Raw genomic sequence first — 11,490 nt, forward strand, 5'->3', positions numbered from 1 at the left:
CATCACAGTGGTGCTACAGTACCAGCCACGTAAGGTGTTTATGTTCTTGCAGGCGATGGACTTGAGATCTCACGCAAGAGGGTCTATAGGAAACCAGCCGGGCGAGTCACCCGTCGCCCCCTAACCTCATCGAGGTAGACTAACCTCATCGAGGTAGACTAACCTCATCGAGGTAGACTAACCTCATCGAGGTAGGCTAACCTCATCGAGGTAGGCTAAAAACGGGTCCCATATAGTTAGACATTTTCTAAGTGAGTTGGTTCTCAGGAACCTGAGTCTCTCCATCTGTATAACATGTCCATCAACCACAATTGGAAAGAGGGTGAAGAGGGGGACTTCCATTCCTTAAGAATTAGTTTTTTGGCAACAGTTGTCCCCAGTGTCAGAGACTGTTGCACAGCTGTAGTGAAGTCCAGAGAGGACTCAGAGCATCCAAAGATGGCGAGTTCTGCCTCCGGCTGAAGGGTTATTTCGTAGGCCTTAGCCTACATTCACACAGGACGCCGAACGTATGCAGAACTGAAGCTTGAAGCAGGCACAAGCTGAACGTACGCCTTGTTTTTTTTGCAATATGTACTTATTCATTCAATGAGTTCATTAAAGTACATTTACAAGGATTTTTCTTTTTTTCCCCTTAACCCCATTCCCTCCCCACCCCTGGTCCTACATAGATTGGGGCATACAAAAACAGTATTAAGGTACATTTCATAGAGTAAAATAAACAAAAAATAAATAAATAAGTAAAATAGAAATAAAATAAATTGTCCATTCCTTCTTGACACCATGCCACTATTTATAGTTGAAGCATGTAGTAGTAGTTATAGTTGAAGCATGTAGTAGTAGTTATAGTTGAAGCATGTAGTAGTAGTTATAGTTGAAGCATGTAGTAGTAGTTATAGATGAAGCATGTAGTAGTAGTTATAGTTGAAGCATGTAGTAGTAGTTATAGTTGAAGCATGTAGTAGTAGTTATAGTTGAAGCATGTAGTAGTAGTTATAGTTGAAGCATGTAGTAGTAGTTATAGTTGAAGCATGTAGTAGTAGTTATAGTTGAAGCATGTAGTAGTAGTTATAGTTGAAGCATGTAGTAGTAGTTATAGTTGAAGCATGTAGTAGTAGTTATAGTTGAAGCATGTAGTAGTAGTCATAGTTGAAGCATGTAGTAGTAGTTATAGATGAAGCATGTAGTAGTAGTTATAGTTGAAGCATGTAGTAGTAGTTATAGTTGAAGCATGTAGTAGTAGTTATAGTTGAAGCATGTAGTAGTAGTTATAGTTGAGCATGTAGTAGTAGTTATAGTTGAAGCATGTAGTAGTAGTTATAGTTGAAGCATGTAGTAGTAGTTATAGTTGAAGCATGTAGTAGTAGTTATAGTTGAAGCATGTAGTAGTAGTTATAATTGAAGCATGTAGTAGTAGTTATAGTTGAAGCATGTAGTAGTAGTTATAGTTGAAGCATGTAGTAGTAGTTATAGTTGAAGCATGTAGTAGTAGTTATAGTTGAAGCATGTAGTAGTAGTTATAGTTGAAGCATGTAGTAGTAGTTATAGTTGAAGCATGTAGTAGTAGTTATAGTTGAACATGTAGTAGTAGTTATAGTTGAAGCATGTAGTAGTAGTTATAGTTGAAGCATGTAGTAGTAGTTATAGTTGAAGCATGTAGTAGTAGTTATAGTTGAAGCATGTAGTAGTAGTTATAGTTGAAGCATGTAGTAGTAGTTATAGTTATCTATACGGGTGTATTCTGATCATGTTCGAAAGGGACAAATAAAAAGTGCAAGGGGGGGATAGGCTATACATATCTCTCTCTGTGAGGTCCACTGGAGTTGAAGGCGTCATCAGTTGTCAATCATCTCACTGGTTTGGAGAGTTATTCCTGGTGGCCAACTCGTTCGTAGTAGAAGGCTTTAGCTTCTTCTGGTGTTGTAAAGAAGAGGGGTTCTTCTTCAAATGTAACCCGGAGTCTTGCTGGGTGTAGCAGGCTGAAGCGTATTCCTTTCTGATACAGCGCCTGTTTGATGTCTTTAAACACGGCTGGTTTTTTTGAGAGGGCAGCGCTCAGATCAGGATAGATTCTCATATAGCCTCTCTGTATTTGATCTCATGCTGTCTGGCCCACTGGAAAGCACGTTCTCTGTCTTGATAGCGTAGAAAGCGTACAACAAAAGTTCACGTCCCCGTGTTGGTGTCTGACCCAGAGAGCGGTGAGCCCTCTCCAGCTCTGCTGGGCTGCTGAATACGTCTGGTCCCATCATTTCCGACAGCATTTCAGATATAAATGTAAATGTAAAAATGTGCCAGCTTCACTGCCCTCGGGGATATTAATGATGCGCAAGTTATTCCTGCGGGGCCTGTTCTCGAGGTCATCTCGGTGTTCTAGTAGAGAGGTGTTCTGGGCTTGCAGGGATTTAACACGGACTTCAGCCTTGCACAGTCTTTCAAAGTTCTCGCCAGCTAAACATTCTGCTGCGGTGAGGCGGGCCTGGAAGCTTTGAACCGTTTCATGCAGCGAGTCCACTGAGCTCTGTAGAGGCTGAATGAGGGACGTCATATCGTCTTTAAAGCTGCCTCCTTGTTTGTTTAATTCTGCGACAAGTTGGCTCATGGATATTGCGCCTGTAGTCTTGTTCACTAGGCTGGTTATCAGAATTCTTAGCAGCCAGTGCAGCCATGCTTGCTATCTTGCCGGCCAGCGACCTCGTTGCAGGTGGGTCTTGATTGACGGTGGTTGTTGTCGTCTTTCTCGATTTGCCTCTGGGCATACTCCACTCTGTGTAGTAGTTGTTAGTTGCTTGTTAATTGCCCATCGTAAGGTTTGGTAGGCAACAGGTGGTTTAATAGTTTTTTTTCTTCTTTCGAAAATAGTCGGGAGACGCTCTCGCGTGTGGCGTTCCTCCCTACATCCCAAACCGGAAGTCTTGAACGTACGCCTTGTTGTTCACACAAGACGCCTTCTCTTTTCCTCTCAGCTCCTCTCAGCGCCTACTCTCGCGCCTTGAACCCGCCCACAACTCCCATTGACTTCATGCCTCACGGCTTCACAGCTTCAGCGTCAAGCTTGGAAATTCTGCGTCAGGCCTGAGTGATCGCTTCGGCATGGCGTGAGCGTGGCTTCGGCACAGCGTCAGCGCAGCATGCGAGCGGGTGGTGTGAACGGTTTCGCCTGTTAACAAGGACACTGAAATGAAACTTGGGTGGGTACAGCGTAGGTACAGCTTCGGTTGAGCGTTGCTTTGGCGTCCTGTGTGAACGAGGGCTTAGAGTACCAGGCAAATATTTTGGCCCAGAATCCTGCCAGTGAAGGGCAGAACCAGAAGGCATGAGACAGAGTGCCCTCCGATACCTGACATCCTATCACACAGTGAAGAGACAGAGGGGTAGATCTTGTGCAACTTTTGCTTAGAATAGTGAAGACGATGGGTGACTTAAAATTGGATCAGCTGGTGTCTACTATTAACTGAGCAGAGCTGCACCACAGACAGACTCCTATCCCATACAATATCAGATAACTCAATGCCAAGTTCCCCCTGCCATGCTTCTCTAATCCTCTCAGTAGAGACCGTGATGCAGTTGTCAAACAAACATACAAACCTAGAAATTAGATGCTTGGCAATTCAAACCTTGCAAACATTCCTCTTCAGCTGATCAAAGGATGCAAATTGACCATCTATATATAGGTATTTGATGGAAACCAGCCCCTTCTCACTCCAAACATGGAAGGTTCTGTCTAACCGTGAAGGCAAAAAAGAGTAATCAAGACAAATCGGTGTATGGACAGACAAATCTGGTAGACTCAAAACACTCCTAATTTGATTTAGAATTCTGACTGAATTTTTTACAACAAAACTTGAATTTTGTGAGGTCCGAGGTCTCTCTAGCTTAGAAAATAATATGGCTGGCAAAGAGGAGTTGGCAATAGAGCTGGCCTCCATCTTCAGCCACAGGGGGCCCCCAAGAGCTAAATTATCAGGAGTTCCCTCTTGCTGCCAACACATCAGAGCACTGACAATGGCGGCCCAGTAGTAGTGTCTAAACACTGGTAAGGCCAGCCCTCCTTCAGATTTGGGCTTTTACAAGTGAATTTTTGAAATTCTATGGTTCTTATAATTCCAACTGTAGGACAGAATTAAGGAGTCCAGTTCTTTGAAAAAAGCCAATGTGAGGAATATGGGAAGGTTTTAAACAGACGGCATTTTGAACAGGAAGTCGTAACACAACTGGGTCAAGTGGCCGAGGCTACATCAGGTGAATACTGTACGGACTACGGAGAGTGGCAGTAAAGGTATCTTGGTTGTATGTATGTTGATGTACTGTATGGGCGATATGGCAAATGGGTGAAACTCCCCAAAAGTTGGCGTATCCCTTTAAGCATGACTTCTGCTTTCCGTTTTTGAAGCAGCCAGGGTCTGGTGGCGTTTAGTCCAGCCTATCAAGCAGCCAGCAGCACCTAGTCTAAAAAACACATGACTCAGACCTATCACTTTCAAAATGAGATCAAAAGAAACCACAAAGCTGCCACAATTTAAAAACACCATCCTCTGACAACGTATTTCCCTTGAGGCCAGATTCTTATCTTAGTTACACAGCTAAGTCGCTGTATTGGCTCAGTGTCAACCAGTTTTCAGTGACCCATGCCGTACATCAGCGATACTCAACTTGCGGCCCGCGATAGGGTGGAGAGTGCCCCCCGACCATTTTCTAATTCACAATGAAAACTAATGTTGAATCAAGTTTGACTGAGCTCCAGCTAAATTGTCAAATATGGCCGTCTGCTCGCTGCCCAGGCACTTACAGTATTTGTACTTAAGTAACTTAACTAACCTGTGTGCACAACATTGTGAGACTAAACTCTGGCTGACACCCCAAAAACCTACAATCCGCTACAGAAAAATGTATATTGTTTGTTTATTAACTGGCCCCTGGCCTCCTGGCAAAGCAAGTTGAGCTTCCCTGCCGTACAGCAAGTAGCCCTCTGTGGGTGAAGGTGTTGACTCAACAAACATGGGCAGTAACATGAGCCACGCAATAAGTTATTATGGACATTCACAGTATTTTCTTATGTGACATAGAATCAACTGACTGACCACAAAAACTTCTCCCTCTCGCCTCCATGATTGGCTGTGTTACTTTGAGGCCCATAACACACCCAATTCTGACTTTGCCTGTTGTGGCCAAACTATACTCCCCTCCCTGTTTTGTTTGTGTTCCCTTCCTACTCCTGAAATGTGAAATTCTTTCCCCTCACTCGTGATGTGGTCACATGACCTCCATCAATGGACATCTTATCACCGGGAGGCACACAATAAGGTGGCATGTCCACTTCCATACAGTGAGTGGACACACGTCCCTTATGTCCACTTCCATACAGATGGACACACGTCCCTTATGTCCACTTCCATACAGATGGACACACGTCCCTTATGTCCACTTCCATACAGATGGACACACGTCCCTTATGTCCACTTCCATACAGATGGACACACGTCCCTTATGTCCACTTCCATACAGATGGACACACGTCCCTTATGTCCACTTCCACACAGTGGACACACGTCCCTTATGTCCACTCCACACAGATGGACACACGGCCCTTATGTCCACTCCACACAGTGGACACACGTCCCTTATGTCCACTTCCACACAGATGGACACACGTCCCTTATGTCCACTCCACACAGTGGACACACGTCCCTTATGTCCACTCCACACAGATGGACACACGTCCCTTATGTCCACTTCCACACAGATGGACACACGTCCCTTATGTCCACTCCACACAGATGGACACACGTCCCTTATGTCCACTTCCACACAGATGGACACACGTCCCTTATGTCCACTCCACACAGATGGACACATGTCCCTTATGTGCACAAAAAAACTGCTTGGGCACATTGGGGAGTTGGAGCTACAGGACATTCCATAGTCATGTAGCAACATACTTCTGTACTGTACGTTCTGCAAGGTGCATGACATCACCCAAAACACACACACACACACACGGATACACACACGGATACACACTTGACCAGCAGGCAGCAGGTACATTGGACAAAAGGAATGCTTTTGCTGTCCCTCCATTTCATAAAGGAAAAACCCACCCTAAGATCCTCTTCCACCATTACACCCTGCTGTATCATCAATCTGTGATGTTCAATTCAGCCCATATTGTGTTGTCGTTTGCTTATTTGGTGAACCCACTTTCCCTCAACCTGCCTAAGTTGTCTACTTCTACTTCATTTAGTGACTTACTAAATTTCCCTGACCTCCAAAAACCCCACACAACGCATCTGGACTTGTTGCTTGTTATGCTATGCATCTGCTAATAAAAGTTGATTGATTGATTGATTGATTGATTGATTGATTGATTGATTGATTGATCGATTAGCATAGGTAGAGAAAGCAATAACTACAGCAAGTAAACAACTAAATGTCCCTAACTTTCAGAAACCTCATCAAATGTGTCTGGACTTGTTACATCAAACTGTGCGTTTGACCTAGGGGGATATAGCAAATTAACTATACCAAGAACAACAGAATGATTTTTTCCAGTTGAGGAAAAGTGGGAGTCATGCAGCGCCATTTCAATTTCAATTTCTGAATCTGATTGAGGCCAACTGTTGATGGAGAAATTGGCCTCTGCCTTTTCTACTATGAATTCCTCCCTGGATGACAAGCAAGACCCCGTGAGATTCTGAGGGACTGACACCAAAAAGATTGTAGCTGCTGCACTGGAAGTATCTCAACATATTATTTCAATCTCAAAGCCGTTTATGTTTGGTCAGCTATCCACAGGAATAAAAACAAATACCGTAAATTCCGGACTATAAGCTGCACCGGTGTATAAGCTGCACCTTCAAAGTTGACTATTTTTTTCTTATATAAGCCGCACCGGACTATAAGCCGCGGGTGTTTTTAATGGTATTTTTTTTTTTTTTTTTTTTTGTGTTTTAATGTTTAATTACCATATGTAAGGGTTCATGCACAGAGGGGATTGTAGAGGAAGCTCCCATTTATTAACATTTCAACAAAACAACACAACACAACACCACCTGTGTTGTTTTTTACAGTGCACACAGTGTCATACAGTGTCATACAGTGTGGTGAAAAGAGGGCAAGAGAGGAAATTAAAACTTATTATAGTTATATAGGATTTATAGTTAGAAAGAGTGCTAAAAAAAGAGATTTTTTTTTTTTTTTTTTTTAAATCCATAGATAAGCCGCACCGTTATATAAGCCGCAGGGGCCAAAAAAGGCCAAAAAACGGGAAAAAAGGTGCGGCTTATAGTCCGGAATTTACGGTAAATAGACCAAGACAAATACACAGAAATACAAGGTACATCACTAAAAGCGGTTTTTGTTTTTACAGAATGAATGTGTTTTTGGGTGGATTTCCCCCATAACATCATCAGGCTCCCTCCTACACCACACCACAAATGAACCAATATCCTCTGTCCCAGTGTGTGAGGTTACTGTAGTATTTGAAACTTTGTGGAGAAGCCTACAAACAGGAACATGCAGTAAACCATGTCATCTTGAGACATGCATTACAACTTCCCCTTGTTGCTTCAACTCTGAGGTCATGCTATAAGTTGACAAAAAAAAGATCCCTGGCAGTCACCCCTCTTCCTGGAAGTCTCTAGATCTGATAAGAGAGGATCGGTGGTTATGTAACATGGGTCTATTTACTTCAATCTTTAAGATCACAACTGATAACTGCTGAAACAAACAGGTAGCCCGTCACTTCTCCTCTAAGTTAGTAAACTGCTTGGGCAGCCAAGAATGTTAACTTGTGTTTTAACTTTTAAAACTCTTATTCAACCAGGTAGTCCCCACTAAAGACCCTCAGGTTTTTGTGCATGTTGCAAAGAGAAAATACCAAGTCTGAGAATACTGACAAAGAGCCCTATTAAGAGTTGGCATGTTCCTTGGCCTGCATGTGACTTTTAGTAACCTGTGACAAATTAGGAGAACACTGTCAAATGGAAACCAGTTGCGATGCATCGTTCCTTAATTATGTCTGAAGTCATAAGTCTGAGTCGGGTTTGTTGCGGGGGCACATGGCATATTTACCCCTGGTTTTTGGAAGCACATTTCATCCAACTACTGTAAGAACTGCATACCTGCATGGTGCACCCGATTATGCACGTGAGCATTATATGTCCTTTACACCAGTTCTCAAACTTCTTCACTCGTCAAGGACCCCTAAACTGACACAAATAAGACCACGGAGCCCCCCATTTGCTAAGATTTTGTCCCAGGGTCCGTTCCCCCATCTGATACGATTTTTGCTTTCAGATGTTTTCTTACATAAAGTGTATGAAACCATGAACAAAATAGTCAGTGATACATTCTGTCACTGTGGTAGCCTAATTATGGATGGAATTATTATAGTGGAAATAAATATTCCCCTATTTGCTGGGGACCCCCTGTAACCCTCTCAACCGACCAGATCCCACTTTTTGAGAACCACACGTTCTTTACTAACATTACGTTACATGCAGTGAAATTACATGAAAACTTTGGTTCAAAAATGAAATGATAAACATATACATGTATGGGACGCTGATCTGGAGAACTGACATGCCTGAGCCTGATCTGTGCCAAATAAAACTGCACATTCCATCATTTATGTAAGGTTACTCTGTACGTTACAGTCCAAGTTGTGCAAGTCCATGTGGGAATTCCTTACAATAAGGAGATAGTGTGTGTGTGTGTGTGTGTGTGTGTGTGTGTGTGTGTGTGTGTGTGTGTGTGTGTGTGTGTGTGTGTGTGTGGTCAAACATCAAGATGGAAAAAACGTTACACATAATCCACGAAAAGTGGATTTCGCATCGAAATGTAAACTAACCGCTAACCAAATGAGCGATAGAAAAAGGGGGCAAGCTCATTCTAGGAACTCATTCGTGCATTCCTACATACTTACATACATTCCCCAAGTGTTGTTTTTTTCCTTACCTAACGTTCCAGGAATTCACACACGACTTAGCTAACTAAACAACACAGAGTTGTACGACAAGTCACTCAATACAACACAGCAGCTCAAGACAAAGTTGTCTGTCAACGTTAGCCAAGTACAAGCAGCTGCTACAACGCATGCAACGATGACTAAACGGGCAACTATTTCTCAAAATGAATAAATCTCACAGCATCTTTTCCCTAACGCCATTTTCAACTTACCGCGGCTCTCTGCCATGCAGGGACGCTAGGGATCCCTCTTGTCTGCAGAAAAGGAACAATGATGTGAAAACTTGGGCTGGCTGGCTTTTGTTGTCTCGGTTTGGCAGCTCTACTCTCTGTGTGTGTGTGTGTGTGTGTGTGTGTGTGTGTGTGTGTGTGTGTGTGTGTGTGTGTGTGTGTGTGTGTGTGTGTGTGTGTGTGTGTGTGTGTGTGTGCGTGTGTGCGTGTGTGCGTGTGTGCGTGTGTGCGTGTGTGCGTGCGTGCGTGCGTGCGTGCGTGTGTGCGTGCGTGTGCGCGTGTGTGTTTGTGTCAGGTCTACTTGCCTCCAGTTTAGCTGATGCCTGTTCGACGAAGAGCCTGCGCGAGCCAGTTCATAAGAAATGACAGCTAAAAACATCGTTCCATTGCCTCATCAGCGCGCAGCAAATCTGCCATTTTGGCCTGGAGGAGGCTGCCTCTGATTGGCTGTCATGGTTCTGATGAACGTTCTGATGTTGTCCCATTGGAGCAAGGAGGAGTTTTTTCCAGGCCAAAATGGTGGCAGCGCTGTTGTCAAAATGCATTAGCATGTCGACTCTTGCCTTCAATGCTCTTTGACAGAGCTCACGTGGATCACTTGAGCAACAATAACAACAGCCGTGTGTTCAGTGTTCTCCGGACGAATCAGCGTGACGTCACTTGCCACCCAGAAATGCAGAACCCCGCACACATGCACACACGCACACGGGCGCTGGGCAGTAACATGTCAAAACGTCCTGTTCTGTTCTTGTAAATGGGAGTGACTTTAGTGGAAAAACAAAGGTCCCAATGAGGAATACAGTGAAACAGGAGACAGTTCTTAGAAAGAGAAATACACCCATGCCTGGGTGACAACATAGCTATATTATGACCCATAATATAACATATGTCGTCACCATAATTTATGAGTGAGAAAGCTTTTTGAAAACATCACATGTAGGTGTCTTTTGTGGGTAACGCTTTAGAAATAAACAGAAGGAAAGCTGCTGGGCCCGACAATGTCAGCCCAGCTTCTCTGTACCACCCAGACTATTCAACTCCATGCTACACCACTGTACTGTTCCGGACTGTGCAAAGGTTTCTATCATCATCCCAGTACCCAAATCCAATAAAATCACCTGCAAAAACGACTACCGCCCCATCACACTCACCTCTGTTGTCATAAAATCATTCGAACGCATCACCCTCTCTCACCTGAAACAACTCACCTCCCCCCTGCTGGACACTCATCAATTTGCATACCGCCCCAACAGATCAGTTGAAGATGCTGTCAACCTAGCCCTGCACAGTTCACTACAACACCTGGACTCACCCAACACCTACATCCGCACCCTTTTCATAGATTTCAGTTCCGCTTTCAACACCATAGACCCGGTAAAACTTTTCCAAAAAATGACAGACATGAACATTCCCCTCTCCCTCTGCTATCTGATCAGAAGCTTCTTGTGGCGGAGGCGTCAGAGGGTCAGGATAGGCAGCCTCCTGTCCTCCCCTCTGACCCTCAGTACTGGTGCCCCCCAGGGCTGCGTCTTCTCCCCCTGGCTCTTCTCCATCTACACCAACCTCCTTACATCCCACCACAGCTCAGTTTCATTTTTCAAATATGCAGACGACACCACCATAACTGGACTCATCACCAACAACAACGAAGATCACTACCGGAACCAAGTGGCCCAAGCGGTCACTTGGTGCCAGGACAATAACCTACAACTCAACACTTCCAAAACCAAAGAACTCATCACAGACTTCCGACGGAATCCACCCCCCAAGACACCCCTCCACATCTCCAGACAACCCATAACCACCACAGTCACTTACAAATTCCTGGGTACCCACATCAGCAACACACTCAAATGGGACAATAACACCGGTCACATAATCAAAAAGGCCAATCAAAGACTATTTCACCTCCGGCAGCTCAAAAAATTCAAAGTAAAATGCAATCTGCTCCTCCAGTTCTATACAGCCATCCTTGAAAGCATCCTCACCTCATCCATAACCATCTGGTACGGCAATCTGGACAGTCACTCACGCAACAAACTCCAACGAATAATAAAAAAAGCTTTGTAACAGGATGGGTTAGGTTGAGAGCATTGAGTTGTACAGTTATCAACCACACACACACAAAGTAGTGAGTTCTCCCCAGTGGCAATGGCCTGGGCTTTTATTTATCAAAAGGTAGAACAAAAAAAAGTCTCAAAAAGGTAAACCTAAACTGGTTCCCACTGGAACTCGGCTTGATGCCCTATCCGGGCCGCTATCCGGCTTACCGGGTTGTAACTCACAAGCTAGGAG

The 11,490-nt window shown here is 44.1% G+C and overlaps 1 protein-coding gene across 2 annotated transcripts in view; it reads right to left on the bottom strand.

The window, feature by feature from the left end:
- The window catches only part of paqr6 (progestin and adipoQ receptor family member VI), a 68,563-nt gene extending 59,283 nt beyond the window's left edge, over window positions 1-9,280 (bottom strand). For both annotated transcript variants that reach the window (XM_083635898.1, XM_083635897.1), the window contains exon 1: window positions 9,178-9,280. The gene's annotated coding sequence lies outside the window, so the exon portion shown is untranslated. The remainder of the gene's footprint in view (window positions 1-9,177) is intronic.
- Between the last annotated feature and the right edge of the window lie 2,210 nt (window positions 9,281-11,490).

The sequence above is a fragment of the Poromitra crassiceps genome (genome assembly GCF_964638095.1).
Source record: "Poromitra crassiceps genome assembly, chromosome: 1".
In the NCBI taxonomy this organism is placed as follows: Eukaryota; Metazoa; Chordata; class Actinopteri; order Beryciformes; family Melamphaidae; genus Poromitra; species Poromitra crassiceps.